This window comes from Nicotiana sylvestris, chromosome 2 (assembly GCF_000393655.2).
Source record: "Nicotiana sylvestris chromosome 2, ASM39365v2, whole genome shotgun sequence".
In the NCBI taxonomy this organism is placed as follows: domain Eukaryota; kingdom Viridiplantae; phylum Streptophyta; class Magnoliopsida; order Solanales; family Solanaceae; genus Nicotiana; species Nicotiana sylvestris.
The window spans coordinates 153,014,544-153,035,442 of record NC_091058.1 but is presented as its reverse complement, the minus strand read 5'-3'; positions in this window follow the sequence as shown (position 1 = coordinate 153,035,442).

The following is a 20,899-nucleotide window of genomic DNA, read 5'->3' as shown; positions in this document are numbered from 1 at the left end:
ACTCTTCTTTAACACTTAAATGATATTTTGGGCTAAGCACTATGTTTTACTGTTGCCCGAGTGGCTGTGAGATTCTGACTGATTAAGGCTGAGGGCCTATGTTGTGAGGAAACACCGATTATGATTATAAGGTCGAGGGCCTGAGATGTGTACGCCACGAGGTGGCTTGTTGATATGAGGACGAGAGCCTAGTGATGATGCCACGAGATGGCTTGATATTGCGCTTAGGCCATAAGGGGCCCCTCCAGGAGTCTGCACACCTCCAGTGAGCGTGGATACCTATTGTGATGTGAGATATAGCCCGAGTGGCTGGTATTGTTCTCAGATATTGCCCGGGGGCGGATTTGTTGATGCTGTGCCTGAGGGGCGAACCTTTATGTCTTTAACTTCCTTAATTACCTGTCATTTACCTGCTTAATTATTGAAAAAGGCTTTTTTATGAAGTGTAATTTGAACTAAAATGACTTTCACATATCTTTTACTTATTTACTAGTTTTACTGGTTTTACTGCCTCGTTATAGCCTGTAATGTGCCTTACGTGATTTCCTACTTTCAGTCTTTATTTATGATTATTACTCACTAAGTTGGAGCACTCACTTTACTCCCTACATCCCGTGTACAGATTCAGGCTCATCTGGTCCCGTTCCCGAGGATTCTCTAGGTAGCTGCCGGCGTTCGCAGCCTAGAGCTTCTTCCCTATCTTATTGCTTCTTGTTTTAGTTTGGTTTTTGAACTCTGTAGACTTTTCCTAATTATTCCGGATTTTAGATGCTCATGACTAGTGACACCCCTGTATCGGGCTATGTGGGTTGTATTCCGCAAATTATACTATTATCGGCTACATTGAGATTCTATTTATTATGCTTTAGACTTATTTCTTATGGTTTAACTGTTAAAAAAATTGAAATGGGAAGTGTCGGCTGGCCTTGTATTCACGAGAGGCGCCCATCACGACCGGGTCCAGGTTTAGGGTCGTGACATGTTAACAATTCCTGTAATAGTTGCCTCTACAGAAAGAAGTTTTTCAAAATTAAAATTGATAAAATCTTATCTAAGATCAACTATGTCTCAAGAGAGATTAAATGGATTAACCATTTTATCAATTGAAAAAGAATTGTTAGAGGAAATAGATTATAAAAAGATTATTAATAACTTTGCCACTCAAAAAGCTAGAAAAATAGCCTTTAAATAGAATATATATATATTTCTTTAGAGGAATATAAGGCCGAACTGTATTGAGCCGCCTCTGCGTACACAGAATTTTTTGCAAGCGGTGTCGATGCTAAAGAGACTAAGAGAAGCACAAATAACTGATTCTATATATATATATATCGCTTTAGCTCACACAACCAAACCTTAGCCTATTGGTTTAGCTAATTCTTTTAATCTATGGAGAGATCAGGAGTTCGATCCCGTAGGACGTCCATTTTTAGAAACAAAAAGAGCTCTAAAATTCATTAAAAATTCAGAGCCTATTGAGATCGAACCCTTGATCTCAAACATGATAGTCAGTCGCTTAACCGTTAGGCTACGGGTCAAGATTAACCTTTAGGCTACGGATAAAGAATTTTCAAGTAACTGATTCTATAGCCTATTGGTTTAGCTAATTCTTTTCATCTATGGAGAGATCAGGAGTTCGATCCCGTAGGACGTCCATTTTAGAAAGAAAAAGTGCTCTAAAATTCATTAAAAATTTAGAGCCTATTGGGATCGAACCCTTGATCTCAAACATGATAGTCAGTCGATTAATCGTTAGGCTACGAGCCAATATTAACCTTTAGGCTACGGATAAAGAATTTTCAAGCGGTGTCATTCCTGTTTATATGCAATAATTTGCATATTAATTATACACGTGTGTTTTAAAATTTTCCGACGAAACGGTATTGGATGACACCACTTAATAAAATTGCAGGAATCATTACAACATATTCCCTTTATGCTAAAGCGGATATATATGTGCATGCAAACATCGCCATCGACAGATTGATATAGCGTATTAAGATTGTTCAATAATTAAGAATGGGATAGCCAAGTTTGGCTACATATAGTGCTTTTGGAAATGGAAGAAATTGACATAGAGCCATTAAAAGAGAAGAGATCTTACATAAAGTTAAGATCTCCTATATGATATCCAAGGATGACATATATATATATATATATATATATATATATATATATATATATATATATATATGTTGTGTAAGCCTTCCTGTTTTATCACCAGGCAGTCACCTTGACTTTCTAATTGCTTCTTCTCTTTCATGCTAGACATATTCCTTTCTTCACTGCAGCCAATTGTAGGCGCGGCCATTAGACATTGTATCTTCCTTTAGCTTTGTTGCTCTAACTTTAGGGTAACATTTAAATAAGAAGATTATAGCCACATAAATATCTATCGTTTAACACCATGGGCAGATTTAAATATAGAATTTGGATGCTCATGCACCCATTGACCTCAACAGAGTGTATACTATACAGAAAGTTCAACAAAGCAATATAAAAAGGCAGCAAGCACCTAAAAAACGAAAAATCTTATGGGGGTTTTGGTTAAGAAAGGGCGCTAGAGGTTTTATTGGAATAAGGGGCGAGAGATCAAATCCTGCGTGCGTCGAACAAGCCCCTTTTAACCCAATTTGGTCTTCTTCGTTGTTCTTTCTACTTGCCACTTTTTAATGCACTTATTCTTTTATTCTTTTTTGCTGACTTTTATTTTACCTTTTTTAATTTATTTTTTTACTTTATCTGATTCATTATATCAAAAAAAGAAAAAGAAAATCTGCTTTAAAAAGGGACTTCAAAGTTCCACCCCTTCTCAAGGTGAACAGTTCCTCCAAGACGGCAAAAGCCTCGAATCTTTTTTCTCGTCAATTGTATTATTCATCCCAATTTCATAGCATATCATAAATACTTATATTATGTGTTTTCTCATTAACTTAGTTTTATCGTCAAAAAGAAAAAGTTAAGCACTCACGAACCTAATATCCTGAATCCGCCATTGGTTAACACTGTGCCTTATCAAATACTATCACATAAATTAAGACGGAATAATTATATATCAAACTTATAATTAATGGCTTTTACGTAATAAATGGTCTAAAGTTCACCCGACAAGAGTGAAATTTTCCACTGAGCTTTCTAATGATAATAGATGATGATAAGCGGTTGAATATTCCGATTTCTTGGATCGGGAGAGATGGGTAAAGGAGAAGAAGTGTAAAGTTAAGCTTTGTATGTATTCAATAAGGAGAGAATCTTTACAGAAAATGTCAATGATGTTCTTTACAGAAAATGTTCGATCCCCTTCTAGAACTACATATCTTTCTATTTATAAGAGTACATGAGCCACAAAACCTAGATAGTACAACAGATAAGAATATTCACCGGAATATTCTCTTGGGAATCTAAATCCCTAAACTTGCCGTTATTGCGTGCCGGGGACTGATGCTCGTCCTCATCCTCGTCTTTTATTAAGCCACCTCGACCTCGGTGGTAATTTTCCTGTTTCACAAGACCTCGACCTTTTAGGGTCAGGTTGATACGTCATAACGTCGACGTGTCCACTACAGGAAAATAAAGATACCACGACATTTATTAAATGTCATATTAAACTTCTTAAATGTCGCAAATTCGTTTATCGACATTTATTTTATATTTGCATCAAATGTCGTAAATTTCAATGTCGTTTATTTTCCGACATTTAGGTAAATGTCGGTAAGAATTTTACGACATTTAGTTTTCGACACTTAAGTAAATGTCGATAAGAAATTTACGACGTTTATTTTACGATATTTAAGTAAATGTCAGTAAGAAATTTATGACATTTACTTTTAACCTTTAAAAAATGTCAGTAAGAAAATTTACGACATTTATGAAAATGTCGTATTTACATTTATATGACTGTAAAAAATTATTAGTGACATTTTCCATAACTTTTCAAAATGTCGTATTGAAAATTCCAACATTTAGATTAATGTGGGTACCAATTTTTTTTAAATGTTAATAATAATCCTCTATTTAGTTTTATCATAATGCTTTACATTCAATTTGTACATCCACAAATGTCAACCTTCAACTAACATGAAATATATATAAAACAAATGTCTTGTAATACTATAACCAAAGAATAAAGTAACAATCTAAAAAGTACTCTGTACAAATAGACGATGCCAAATAATATGATTTATTCTTACGTAAAACTCAAATCCAACTAAATCATAAAAGACAGTAATTTCAACATGTAACTACGTTATTATCACTTTAGAATGAATTCCCTTAACTTCTAGACTAAATCCCGCTACAAAGTGTTGTTGTTCATGTACTAAAAAGAGACAGTTTAGGCATTGTGTTACCTAGACTGAGATCTAGTTGTAATAACTCTTAGCTTGTTATTGTTTGAATAAATCGTTTATTACCAAAAGAAACTCTTATTTTATTTTACTGTATTGTTTCTTCATTTAATTTGTACTATATATGAATAATTAGTAAAGATTTTTGATGAAGCGGTGTCACGTGACACTACTTGTGCTAAGGTAGATCCGTCCCTGTTGGTAGTGGATATCTCATATAGAAAGTAAGATATCTAATTCATGGGATATCCCACCCCGTAAGATATCATGCGTATCCCTTACCATCCCTAGGCATAAATTAATGAAATTTTTACATTCTTATGCCATATAGTAAACTATATTACCCTCCATGCTTAACTTTTAATATAATTATCTTCTATATACCTAATTACCATTTATGTACCATTTTATGATTTTAATCGTATTAATTAGTTTACTCAACCGTATATTCCCACTCCCCCCAAGTTTCTCTCTTCAAATCCCACCACCCCAATCACGTATCAAACCGCACCCCACGATTTCCTCTTCAATCACCCACGATTTTCTCTTCTAAAACCAGCAAAAAATTTTAACCCCTCCACCATTGACAACCATTAAAAAGCTTTGAAGCTTTGAATTCGAATTTGGGTTTTCAAAAGACATTGTTTGTTTGGATTGTATGTTGTTGCAGAGAATTGAGAATTCTCTCTACATCTCCCTCTATCTCTCAATCCCAAATTTTAGTAATATAAGAGGAAAGGAAAAGAGAGCATCAATTCCACCATTGACAACCATTAAAAAGCTTTGAAGCTTTGAATTCGAATTTGGGTTTTCAAAAATCATTATTTGTTTGGATTGGGTGTTGTTGCAAATAATTGGGAATATGGTTTGGAGTTTATATCTCAATTTTGAGGGGTTTTGGTGAAGATTAGACTTTGTTTTGGCTGAATTTCAGATTGAAACTCGAAGAAGAAGAAGAAGAAGAAGAAGAAGAAGAAGAAGAAGAAGAAGAAGAAGAAGAAGAAGAAGAAGAAGAAGAAGAAGAAGACATGACATACATTATATTGCAGAAATTGTAGAAAAATTATATTCTGTTGTTTATTTATTTTTCTTTTATTCATTTAAATATTGTATGAAAATTGAACAACATTGTAAAAAAATTATATTTAAGTGGTATTATCTTGTAGTTCTATATAACTTAGTAAAAATAATGTACGAAAATTATAGATAATTTGTAGATAACTTGTATAATATAAAATTAGTTGTATGAAATTTATTTTTACTATGTATAAATCAGATACAAAAGACATATTGTATAAAATTTGTATTTAAGTTGTATTTAACTGGATGGAATAATGTGTGAAAGTTGTTGAAAATTATAGATAAGTTGTATTCCTCTATAACGGGAGATGTTGGCATATCAAGTAACTTTAGTGTTCCAGACGAACCTGCATGAAAATAAAGATAAATTCTATTATGAACAGTTTGTAGAAATTTTGTAGATAATTTGTAGAAACATGAAATTCTGTATTTTCATATTAATTTTTCAAATGATATGTAGTTTTATTGTAGAATAAATGTAGAAATTTTGTAGATATTATGAAAATCTGTACTGATATATATATATATATATATATATATATATATACAACCAGAATTTGATATAAAATGTAACAGTACAAACATGCAACTGTGTTCTCATTGGTGATACTCAATTCCATATTGAAATCGCGAACATTTATACACATCGGATATGATCCTACGTTTTTGTTTTCCTTTTTCGTCTCCATGTAAACACGAACACCCATATCATTCCTAATTTCCATTGGAGGACAATGCTCGTTGACAATGTATTTGACTTCTATAATTTTTTCGAATATATACAACTACAATATAATACCACTTAAATATAATTTTTTTAAAATGTTGTTTAACTTTCATACAATAGTTAAATGAATAAAAGAAAAATAAATAAATAATATAATACAATTTTTCTATAATTTTTCTACAATTCTGCAATATAATGTATGTCATGTCTTCTTCTTCGAGTTTCAATATGAAATTCAGCCAAAACCAAGTCTAATCTTCACCAAAACCCCTCAAAATTGAGATATAAACTCCAAATCATATTCCCAATTATTTGAAACAACATCCAATCCAAACAAATAATGATTTTGAAAACCCAAATTCGAATTCAAAGCTTCAAAGCTTTTTAATGGTTGTCAATGGTGGAATTACTGCTCTCTTTTCCTTTCCTCTTATATTACTGAAATTTGGGATTGAGAGATAGAGAGAGACGTTCTCAATTCTTTGCAATAACATCCAATCCAAACAAACAGTCTTTTGAAAACCCAAATTCGAATTCAAAGTTTTTTAATGGTTGTCAATGGTTGAGGAGTTACAGATTTTCGTTGGTTTTAGAAGAGAAAATCTTGGGTAATTGAAGAGAAAATCGTGGGGTGTTGTTTGATACGTGAGTGGGGTGGTGAGATTTGGAGAGAGAAACTTGGGGGAGTGGGAATATTTAACTCCCCAATATTAGCGCACCTAAATAAAGAAGCCTACAGCTACAATGATTCCTTATTTAATGAATTGTCTATATTTTGTAGCAATACTATTAGCATGACGGGTAATATGCAAACTATGGACATATTTGATAATATAGTTTCCTATATGGTATATGAACGAAAATTTCCCTAAATTAATTAATGAAAAGAGCTCACGCAATAAAGTGACAATTGGGCCGGGTTACTATTTCGGGCGGTAAAACTCAAACTCTTTGAATTCTAAATCTCTCCGTAGGCACCATTTTCCAGGGCCGGGTTACAATCTTTCGTTCATTTCTAGTTCGGATAAGACAATTGTTTTGTGTGTGTGTATATGTATATAATACATATATGATATACGGAATATGTGCACTTGTATATACGTCATATATACAGAATTATACGTTGAATAGACATGGCGTAATCAATATACATAATGTATTCATCATGTGTATATATTTAATTACATTGTTAAAAATATCACATATGTGTCTATATATATATATATATACACACACCTTCGTATACCAAAAAAAAGTGTGAATTGATTTAGATTGTTTGTGAGATAATAATGAAAAATGGGGATTCTGAGAGCAACTTGTTAGGAGGGAATTTTCAGAAAAATGGCAAGTTTAGGTTAGTAATGAGGGAGAAATATACATATATTAATATATTTAAAATTAATCCCTTTAATTTATGGATTATGTTTAAAAAATTGGAGACCACTATATGTACATACTCTTTAAAAATGTTGTAACTGTAAATGAATGTGCTATTTTGGAATAAAGCAAAAGTAATGTCTATTACATAAAAATTACGTATTTAATAAGTGAATTACAATGTAAAAGTCTCTTTCTTTTTAGGATTTTTCACATTACACAGCAGCCCAGAAAAGTCCACAATAAAAAGTAATCATAATCTTTAATTTTTTACAAATTTTAATCAATAAATAATGTATAATTAACATGTGATCATGGTATAATATATACTAGTATTAGTACCCGCGCGGACACTAATTATATTAAATATTTAAGTTATTTGGATTGTATATAAATAATCTTAAAATTTATACTTTCTCAGTAAATATAGATATTCATTGGATATTAATTACATGGAAAAAATTAACCATTTCTTCTATTTTTCTTTTTTGATATCATTCTTGCCGGTGTCATTGGATCCTAAAATAGTCAGGAAGCAATAATAACTCATATTTATGGCAAAACAATCAAATGTTGAGACAATGAATGACTCTTTGGATAAGACTTAACTCTTTTACGACTACCTGAACTCTTATTTGATGTGTTGATATCTCTTAAAAAATATTTCTTTCTTAAAATTTCAGTTTCTAAAACATTATTTTTCAATAATAATTATTTTTATAATAATGTAATTGAAAATATTATGCTTAATTCAAAACTCATTTTATTTTGGCTATCTAAAAATATAAAAAATTCTTTAGCTAGTGAATTTATTTTACTCCATTTTGATATTTGACATTAACCATGTTAAATATCTGAGTTATTTGAATTATATGTAAATAACCTTAAGATTTAAACCTTCTAAATAATTATAGATAATCGTCAGATATTAATTAAGAAACAATACATGAAAAAAGACTAACATTTTCTCAATTCTCGTAGTGACAATTTTAGTTTTGCACTATTCTCATAGGTGTCATAGGAACCTAAAAATAGCCACAAAGCGAAATAATAACTAATATTTATGGCAAAGCACAAAGGTTTATACGATATAAACGATTCTTTGAATACGACATGACTCTTATACTATAACTTTGTGATGACCCAAAATGTCATCTTTAATTTAAATAATTATTTCGATATTTTAAGACCTTGAAAAGTGCTATCAATAATTTCTCGACTTGCGTGCGCAGTCTAATTTTCCGGAAGGTTTTTATGTAAAAATAATGGATTAAATCGTAAACTAGAGCTTTAAAAACTCAACTAAGTTAATTTCGGTCAATATTTTGAGCAAACGAACTCGGATAAAAGTTTTGACCATTCCGGTAGTTTCGTATCATGATTTGGGACTTGGTCATATGCCCGAAATCGAATTTGGAGGTCCCTAGATCAAATTATCATCATTTAACGGAATCTAGAAATCTAAGGCTAAAGATTTCTTAAGTTTGACCGGAGATTTGACTTTTGAGAAAAAGACCCCGGACTGGAATTTTGATGATTCCAATAGTTTCATATGGTGATTTTGGACTTATGAACATGTTCGGATTTGGATTTGGAAGTCCGTAGGACAATTCAGCACATTTTGACGAAAGTTGAAAAATATAAGATTTTTGGAAAAGTTTGACCGAGAGTTGACTTTTTGATATCGGGGTCGGAATCCAGTTCTGAAAATTTTCATAGCTTCATTATGTCATTTATGACTTGTATGCAAAATTTGAAGTCAATTGGAGTTGATTTGATAGGTTTTTGCATCGGATATAGAAGTTGGACGTTCTTAGTTTCATTAGGCTTGAATTGGGGTGTGATTCACAATTTTAGCATTATTGATACGATCTGAGGTTTTGACTAAGTCCGTATCATATTTTAGGACTTGTTGGTATATTTTGTTGAAGTCCCGAGGGCTTCGGGCGGATTTCGGAAGGTTAACAGATATAAAAAGGCTGCTGAATTTTCTCTTTAGACAATTGCTGATTTTTTACATCATATGAACAGTACCCGTAAATAGTACCCATAAACAGTACCGTGAACCGTACCATGAACATTACCCGAAATTTTCTGGACAGAATGTTAAGTTCTGAAAATGGGACTTCGTCCTATTTTTCATTTTTACCAAATTGGAGCTCGGGGAGAGGCGATTTTCGGGAGATTTTCAGAGAAAATAACGGGGTAAGTGTTCTTAACTTAATTTTGGTTAGATTACCCAAATCTATTACTAGTTTTGGCATTAAATCTGTGAATTTAGTTGGAAGAGTTTGAAAACCCTTCGAATAGATTTGAGGATTTGAGGGTCGAAATATTATCGAAATTTAGTAATTTTGGTATGGTTAAACTCGGGGTTGGATGAGGTTTCATATTTTGCAACTTTCGTCGAATTCCGAGACGTGGGCCCTACGGACGAATTTTTAGTGCAATTTCGAATTTTTAATGGAAAATGTAGAATTTCATATGGAATTAATTCCTATAATTTTTATTAACTAAATCGAATTGTTTATGACTAGATTTGAGAATTTCGGGCACGAATTCGCGAGACAAAGGCTTGTTGGAATTTTGAATTGGTTGCAAAGCGAGGTAAGTGTTTGGTCTAACCTTAGTTTGAGGGATTAAGAGTCGAGTCCTATTTGCTATGTGATATTTGTTGAGTACGACGTATAGGCATGGTGACGAGTATCTATACGTTGGTGTCAAGCATGACCGTGAGTCTTAAAGTGAAATTGTTGTGTTCTAAATAAATGTTACGAATGCCTAAGTTGTTGATTCTCTGTGTTGAGCAGGGATTATGATAATTCTCGTGGAGATTACTTATGATTGAGTATTGGTGTTAGTTGAGGTAATTAGATATTGGAACAAGTTTGGTTATAGCTGATTTTCCCTTGCCGGGATAGTGTTGTTCCTTTATAGAAATATTATTGTTCCCTTGCCGGGATGTTATTGAAAGATTATTGTTCCCTTGTCGGGATGTTGTTATATTGCTCTTGTTCCCTTGACAGGATTCTTTGTGATTGTTGTTGATTTGTAACTGGGAGCAGGTGGCACGCCTGCCACAAGATAAATGAAATGGGAGCGGGTGACATGCCTGCCACAAGATAAATGAAATGGGAGCGGGTGGCATGCCTGCCACGAAATACATGAAATGGGAACGGGTGGCACGCCTGCCACAAGATAAATGAAATGGGAGCGGGTGGCACGTCTGCCACGAGATACATGAAATGGGAATGAGTGACATGCCTACCACGAGATAAATGAAATAGGTGCGAGTGACACGCCTACCACGAGATAAATAAAATGGGAGTGGGTGGCATGCCTGCCACGAGATATAATAAAATGGGAATGGGTGGTACGCCTACCACAAGATAAATGAAATGAGAGCGGGTGATACGCCTACCACGAGATAAATGAAATGGGAGCGGGTGACACGCCTGACACGAGATACATGAAATGGGAACGGATGACACGCCTGCCACGAGATACAGGAAATGGGATCGGGTTGCACGCCTGCAACAAGATGTGAAAAGAAAGTGAAATCTGCTTTTGTTTTCCTTATTCTTGTTAGTGACTGATTTTGATTCCTTTATAATTCTCTTGATATTCTGTTTTACCTGTTATTCCCCGAAGCATGTTTCCCCCTCCTATCTTTATTTGTTTATTTCTATATTTCTTTTTCGATGTATATATATTTAAACTGCACAGGTTTATTTGGTAATCTGGTCCTAGCCTCGTCACTACTTCGCCAGAGTTAGGCTGGACACTTACCAGCATATGGAGTCGGTTGTACTGATACTACACTCTGCACTATGTGCAAATCCCGGAGCAGCTTTTGGACAGTAGCTTGGAGGCTTCCTTCAGTTCATCCGGAGACCCAAGGTACACCTGCAGGCGTTCGCAGGCCCTGACGTCTCCCTCTGTCCCTATTTCCTGTTTCATTTTCCTTTTATTCAGAAATAGTGTACTGTTATTTCTTCAGACTTTGTATGTGGCAATCTTAGACAGTCTCTGACACTGTGACACCAGGTTTTGGGTGGTTAAGGCTTAAGTATTTGTAATAGATGTAGTTTTCATAAATCTTATTGTTGTCTTCTGCTTAAATTTGAATTTCCGCTGTTACTACGTTATCGTCTTATATTTGTTAAAAAGAAATAATAGGTAAATGAAGTAACTAGATTAAAGGTTTGGCTTGCCCAACTCACATTTGTAGGCGCCATCACGACTCCCGAGGGTGAGAAATCCGGGTCGTGGCATACTTGAACTCTTATTTTGTATGATTTTATCTTTCAAAAAATATTTCTATTTTGAAATTTCAATTTCTAAAACTTTATATATATAATAATGATTATCTTTATAATGATGCAAGTGAAGATATTATCCTTAATTTAAAATTCACTTTAATCTGCTATCTAAAAATTTAAATGATTCTTTGACTGAATTCATTTCAGTATGCCTCCACTTTAGGTTTATCGATATCTCTAGCCCCGGAATTTGAATTTTTAATACCCTATATATATATATATATATATATATATATATATATATAAATTTTGTTCTTTGACTCACTAAATGTTAAATTAGTTGATTATTATTATGATACATTGCATATATTGTCTTAAAATTATCAAGTAGTTTATTTTTCAACACCTTACTTGGCTTAACCTCAATGCAAACTACTCAAATTGCATTCCAATTCAAATTCAAATATCATATGAGTTTGTTAGTAATAGTGATTTTTTAAAAACGACACATAATGTAAATTTAAAAAAATATTCTAAGATATCCTTATCTTATAATCTATGTATTTGAGTTGAAAAAAAATATTTGAAATCGATGTGATTAACTTTTAATTTTTTATACTGAACAAAGACGAAACATAAGAAGAAATTTGTTGTCATCTTTTATTTCTGTTTTTTAGATCTTTCTAACATTTTTTCCAATATTTATTTTCTTTTATTTTATTTTTTATGTCATTATTTCTTTTGTTACAAAAAATTAATTTATTTCACGATAAAAGGATGAGTTTTAATAAAAATTGTCTACATATGAACTTTAATTATATTTTTAGTCTTTGGTTGAAATTATTTCATATTTTTCTTTTGGCTTTATCTAATCAGCCTAAATAGGTGCTCACCCGACCACTTAATTAAAAAATTGAATAATGTGTAATTTATATATAAACCATATATAATATGTGTATAATCATGTATTGTCAGTATATCATCTATTTATATTAGGTATAAAAAGTAAATAATAAATATGGTCGGATATTATGTATATATTTCATAAGATTTTAGTTTTTTGAGTTTATCCATGATATAACTTCTATTATAATAATTTTAAAACTCTCTACTAATGTTCAAAAATATTTTATTTTTTTATTATCTTTGAATTAAAAAAAGTAAAGAGTTTTTTTCGAAATAATTTGTTTACATTTTAAAAAAAATATTTCGCGTCATACCAATTTTTTCTTTATATATACTCTTTGTTACACTTAAAAGTCGCTATAGAAACTATCAATTAGAAATCAATTTCTCTCTTGTTGAGTTTGAAAAAAAAAACTTTCACGTAATCTAATGATTCAAAACTAATATTCTTCAACGGAAAAAATATTATACCTTGCAATATTGGCTTGACTACAGCTAAATGAAGGGGTTTCAGCTTATACCCTTCAATTCCTTGAATGTACTAAATTGAAATTAATGATAGCAATTGTATAGCCAAAGTTTTATTATTTGTTTGATGTCCATTTATGCAAATTGACTCTTCAAACAAATATTCTTCAAGAAAAAAAAAAGAAACAACTTTTTTTTAATATTGACTGATTTTGTGATGTTTCTTTCTCCGACATGTATGTTTACTTTATTACATATGTAAGTAAACTTTTATTTGGTTTTGTAAACTCTTTTTTGTTATTTAGCTAAATATAGACGTGTACCATATATATTACATTTATTTTAATAGAATTTCGTTTTATTCAAATCTAGCTACAATGTTTCAAAGAACTATACTTATAGGATTTTAAATCTGAAAGAGTTTTATAGTTATATGGAGTAGTTTTTTTTTTGCCAGAGGCGAAGTAGTATTTAAATAATGAGAAAAAATAACAATAGTTCCTAACATGATTGCATATAATCATTAACCGAATTAAGTATGATAACATGATAAAAAAAGATAAATTTTATTTTTAATTTAAATTCGAATTTAGAACTTTATCTATAAATTCAAAATTATCTTTTAATTCAAATACGCGTATATATATATATATATATATATATATATATATATATATATATATATATATATATATATATATATATATTACCATATACTATATATATTACCTAATATAGAATAAAGTTACCATATACTATTGACATTTATTAGCTTACCACTTGACTTAATCATAATGTCAATTATATATGGTAACTTTATAGATTATGTATTAATTATACACTGAATATACAACAACTACGTCCAAAAATTGTTGCAAATTACAACTAGGCGTGTGAAATTGTTTTAAGCCGGCTGGCTAAAAATGTGAAGATCCCCAAGTTTTTAAGTGCACCCTAGTGCTTTTCTATACCCTTTCCTTTTTCCCCTTAAAGCTTTCATGTTTTATGTATGTGCCATTTGGCTAAAGGATTTGTTTAACTGATATATATATATATATATATATATATATATATATATATATATATATATATATATATATATATATATGTCAATTATCTGTATTTTCTAATAGTATTTTGCAGGAAATAAAAATAAATTAGAAAAAAAAATTATATATATATATAGTTACTTAAAGGATAATAGATGAACTATATAAGAGGTTTTGAACCTGCACTTGCGAGGTCATAAGTTCTTTATTAATTAGGAACATGATTATATAATAGAAAAAAAACAGGGATATAGATAGCATAATTGAGCTACAGAGGAATTAATCAAGTTGAGATCGAATTATTGAATGAGCTATAGTAAGAATTATTATTGGTTTATTCATTTCATGCGCCAACTCATTTACTTTTTGATTCAACTTGTGATACAATTAATTAAGTAGATCGTACTTTTGTAAAAGTCCAAGTCTGTTTCAAAATAACACAAAACAGGATTTAATTTCGTCCACACATATATAATGAATTTTAAATAACTGAGAAATACCTACTCCGTTTCAATCGTTAGGCACTTGCAGCTTTCAAAAGTAGAGCTGTTAATTAAGTGAATTAGGCACAAAGCCGTGGTGCATTGATGGCTTTTGATTCTTAGATCTTAGTGTGGGGATTGAAGACAAGTCAAAGTTACAACTTAACATTATTTGTGACAGCTTTAAGTACATAAATCATAATTCATGAAAACACCACCTTAACCTTTTTCCAACTCTCATAGCCCCTTCACCCAAAAAGTTAAATGCCTTCTTTGTTCTAAGTAGAGCTAGCAACAGGGTGATGCAGGGCAGGACAAGCCAGATTATAACACATTTGTTCAAAATCAAAAGGGGGTCTAGTTAAATAAAAGTTAACAAGTTTACTGTTTTAAACTCGTCAACTTTAGCTAAATGAAAGTGAAAATAATAAAATAAAAAAAAAATAAAAGAAAACATTAGCGAAATAAGAGTGGGATGGGTGCGGCATATAAAAGATGAGAAAATGCTAATTGGAGCGGGGCGTACATCGACTAAAATATAGGATATAAGACTTCATCTACCCTATCCCTTTTGTCGCTCCTAGTTACTGTGGGTGTGGATATACCTTTGGCCAAGCGGCTTCACTTTATAATTTTTTTTTATATTAAATGAGTATGAAGTATATACTATACTACTACTTAATAAGAGGGAATACATGCACCTCTCCGTACATGCGTGCTTCTTTGGATTTAAAGTTTAGCCTGAAGACACTTTTGTCATTTCAGCCTATTTTGTGCTTTAACAGAAGATTTCGTGTAAGAACTTTGAGTCAATTGAGGAATTTGATTGGCAGAAAAACAATTTTACTATAGCCCCTTCATATATATTTCCCTGCTTTGACTATTATACCCTCTGCTTTTTACTGGGTTATGTCAGCTTTTGTTCTGTTACATCACTACAATGTCAGTAGCTTTTGCTTTAACGATTGGGTCCACAGAACGTTTCATCTAATTTCAGCTTGTAAAAGATGGCATCATCAGCATAGCACAGCTCCTTTTTTTTTTTGGAATAGATATTAAAAGCAAATTAGTAGAGCATCATGGAAATAAAAGGAGATATCAGAACATTTAATAATTTCTTGTACAGATAAATGATAAATCTAATAACATACGTTAGCAAAGAAAAGAAAAAAATATCACCACATTAAAAAAATTTAAATTTAATAATAAAATCAACCATTTAAAAAGAAAAAGATCGAGTATGTATATTTTATTTGTAAAAATATAATCACAACAACTCTTTACTTTTTTCAACATCACCTTTAAATTTATTTTTAAGAAAATCAAACTCTTTGGACTGCTATTTTTTGGTTGGGTACTTCCCCGGGACTTTATAAACAAATATTTTAGGAAATCTAGAGGAAAAATTGAATAAGCTACTATATTAAAATTTTGAGTATATTAACAATTGTAAGTATTAAAGAGTATAGATATACTGCAGTTGTAACATAGTTGGAAAAATTTGTTACAAAAGACTCTCTAAAAGAAGATCTTCCGATTACCAAATCTAATACCATCTTCATTGCTGGTAACAAATGAGAAAGATAAAGCCATTCAAGGAAAAATAAGTTGTCAAAAATACTAGATATGAGTATGTATAAGAATCTAACTCATATTTTCAAGCCTTGCAAAATTGTCAAACGAATAACAAATTGAAATTACAAGAGATATTTGCAATATCTAAATTAGATTATCAAATTAAAATAAAGACAGAAAAAAACAAACACAAGCTAGAAGAATTTCATAATAAATTAACACATTGTTGATGCTCATGCTTAAAGTTTACGATATGCAATCCAACGGTTGGGCCCGGGTGCAACACGGGCCAACTTTCACTAGTATAGATATAAACAAAATAAAATACTGAGTATGAAAATAAAAAATGACACCATTTATTACCATAGTAATTTATTCACTCATTCAAATATCGACACCGTTTCGAAAACTTATGCGTCCAAAGGAGGAAATATGCAGTATAGCTATATATGGTGAAAAGTGTAAGAGACAGCCTCTCCTACATCAAAAAAACATTCCTACTTTTTTCCAGTATTAAAGAAGGAAAAAATTAGAATTGCTGCTAAGTATTTGTAGTGTCAGTAAGACCAAGAAGAGATAAATGTTCCCAGTATTAACTGCCAATTATTGTAAAGCCATATATTCATATTAAATCCATCATCAAGCCATGGACTGTCTAAGATAGTATATTATATGCTCTAGGGGGCCGAAAACATGCACCTATAGCCATGCTCGTGTTTTTTTTTTTTTTTTTTTTTTTTAAAAAAAAAAAATCCTTCCTTTTGTTTCTTTAAAAAATATTTTCCTCCACCGGAGAATAATGAATTGCGTGCGATCCTAATTGAGTATAAATATTGTTATCTGTATATTGCTACAACTCACATGCTGCTAGTTTTAAATTGACGTCTAATTTCTTATGCTATCATATAAGGTACTTTGTAAACAGAAGCTAATTATGGATTGTGATCGTCCATGATTTTTTCTAAATCTGGTAAAGAGTTTTTTAAGATAATGGGTGGAGTTAAATATATAATATTATTAACTCAACACTTTTTTACACACGTGACATAGTTTTTGGGTGTCACATATATGTTGACTTATGAGTGTGAGATTGAGCTTGATGAAACTTGTCTCTAACCTTGTGGAATAAAAAGATGAATATCCAAGGCGTTTGTGACCTATATATATACATATAAACCCCTTTAGATACTATTAAATACTCGATTGTGATCCCACTTAGACCCCGACATTATAGACCTCGACATTCTTCCCTCCAAGAACTTCCCACCTTGCTCTTGGGAAGACTCGAACTCACAACCTGTTGGTTGGAAGTGGAGATTGCTTACCATCAAAGCAACCTCTCTTGTCATTTGTTGGGTATTTGGTTTATTGTACTAAAATTGAATATACAGGATATCATTTAGAATATTTATTTATTTTTTAAACTTAAAAGCAATAGGTTTACAATTATACCCTTGAATGCTTGACCTTCATTGGCTTCTGAGTCAAAGACAAGGATAATTTTATCTTTTTTGTTTTTTACCCTTGTATAAATTATAACAGAGATTAGTTAATCCATATTGTTGGTGGTATAAAACAATATATCAATTGGCGTATTAAATTATACAAGGATTAGTTATACAAATTTAAAATCTAAATCAAACATTGAATAAAGTTATACAAAATTATATACAATCATTATTTTGCTTATACATCATACCGGAGGATCCTAGTTAGCTTTACACAATTTTATTTGAGTTAATTGCTAGGTCTTTATTTTAGTTTTAGGCAATTTTTCCTAGTTTATAGACTCAAAATAATTATCCGCTGTTGTATTTTGGTAGGAAAGTTAATAAAGCGGACAAGAAGATGTGAAGAAACCAATTATGTAATGCCATGCCAAAATGGTTGGTTGGTGTTGTACCATTCATATATACATATGGTACAGTTGAAATTAAGATTGCGGCTGCTGCATTTATTAGTGTTACGTGTTTGAAAGAAAAATAAATCTTGTACTACTTGTTAAATTATGCCTACAATTAGTAGAAGCTACTGCTATAATGTTAGGTGGCAGCACTATAATTTGAGTGTGACTGTAATTTAAGTAATTGATCGATATACTCCCTATGTTTCACTTTATCTGAACTTATTTCCTTTTTGGTCCGTTTCAAAAAGAATGATCCCGTTCTAAATTTGATAACAATTTAGCTTAAACTTACAATTCTACCCTTAATGAGAAGCTTTTATAACCACACAAACACTCTGGGCCCCTTTTTGACCTGTTTAGGACCACAAATTTCAGAGTCTTCATTTTTTTCTTAAACTTCGTGCCTAGTCAAACATGTTCACATAAATTGGAACGGAGGGAGTATATTATTCAGTGGGGTCCTAGCAGATAGTCTACTCATGTTACCAGCTAGATCCTCAATTGAAACGTGTCCCAGAAAAAATAAAAAAGTATGAATAAACTAAATTCTTATTTTTTATTTTTTTATTAGCATAATCCTGTTATATTTCCTCCGATATTAATTTATACGGCATAGTTTGTCTGGACATAAAATTCAAAAGAAAAAAGGCTTAAGAATTGTGGTCTTAAATATTTCATTTGAATTTTGTAATAAGTAGTAGTATTTTATAATATTTGTAGTTATAAAAATTTATCATTAAAAATAAAATGAAAAATTCAAGTTAATAATTTTTAAATTTAAAATATTTTAATAGAATAATAAGAAAATAAATGTCATTCTTTGGTTTAGAAAAAAGGTTTTTGTTTTGTAGTACTTCCTATTGGTTTATTTTGCAGTCATATTTGCATGACTGAAAGTTCCCAAATAGAGAAGGTTGGTTGCATGTCGCATTAAAATTTCAGCTTTAAAGTACACATTTGTTCATTAACCAGATTCTGAAACCCACAGAATTATAAACTACTAGTTAACAGGAGCTAATGAGTCTGTCACATCTTAATTCATGTATCTAATTTATGCAACTACAATGTTAATGTCTTTACAAATTAAACCTTGACCTTTTCTGATAAATCTGATTTAAAGCGCTGTATATGCTCGTGTTATTATGATATCTCTCTTATAGATTGTATGGGGTAAAATTGGTGAGCGATGGGTGGATGGTCAACGAGTTGAAGCGTGGAAGTAAATGCAAGTAAGATATGAGTCAGCAAATAGCTGGCACCGGTTATGAATATGTGACGGGTGCTGAATAAATTCGGAAAGCATTGGAACCGGAGACGAAGATCTGAAAGGAAGATATCAGTTGAAAAAAAATAGCATGCAATGAACAGTAATTACAAAGAAACTTTGCATTTATACTTAACCATTATGCAGCCATCAAGAAGGGTTTTATTAATATTAAAAAAGAGCTTAATTTGAGGATCTTGTCTCCCTGAATTGAACTATAAATAGAAGAATTTGTACTCATTGTTGGATACGAAAACATCTGTACACAAAAAGGCTATTGATTTTATTAACTACATTCTTTCTTTCTGTTCGACACATTGTTCTTATTCATGCTTCCGAAGAAGCTCATCTCCCAGTCAGGCTTGTATTTTCTTCAAGTTTATTTGATCAACTTATTTATGTTCTTAGTTATTTTATATTCTTGGATAAAATTAATTCATGTTTCTAGAAATTACGTTATAAATTCAATTGTACCGTTTTACGGGTAAACAGTTTGGCGCCCACCGTGGAGCATAGATAATTGTGTTATTACTTTGATCCATTCATCTATTACTAACGCATTTTGACGCTTTTGTTTTGTCAAAGTAAAAATAGATATAGCAGCTAACGATGTGGATAGCTCTTTCAATATTGGAACAAACAACGAGTGTGAGAATATGTTCCAGCATGATGATTCAACTAGAGAAACTCGAAATGACAGAGATGAGACAACTCCAATTCGTGAAGAATGAAATCATCGGCATGTTAGAAGTCCAACTCTTGATGATATGGACGATGAACCTGTTGTTGAAACAATGAAAGTTTTGAGAGTACAACAAAGGGAAATCATGAATCATCTCTTAAGATATGACCGGATAATGATGGAGCTCCATCAAGAACTTTCGGTCGCTTCAAATAATTTCAACGGAGGAGTGCGAGCCCTCCTAGTGTGCCTGCAAATCAAATAGCAAAGAACCGGTAATGTTGCTTCAAGAGATGAGTTCGGATTTAATAAAAACCAAGTCATGAGATTCATGAGTGAAATGAATGATCGGATGGATCAAAATGCTAAAGCATTCTGTATTCGGATGGATCTGATTCTGGGAGCACCACTGGTATTAAAGGGGGTGGATTCAATGAAGTATACATAATTGTCATTCAAGCCAACCGCTGCCCCAGAATTGATTCCAAAAAGATTTAAGATGCCCGATATTTCGAAGTATGATGGAACTTCAGATCCACAAGAGCATATCACAACTTACACTACGGCTGTAAAGGAAAATGATTTGGCACCGCATAAGATGGAATCTGTCCCGCTAAAGAAATTTGGCAAAACCCTAATAAATGGTGCTTTAACATGGTACTCTCTTTTACTTGAGCATTCAATTGACTCTTTTGAAATGCTTGCAGATTCCTTTATTAAAGCTCATGCTGGGTCGAGGAAAGTCCAATTGAGGAAAGCAGATATATGTAGAATC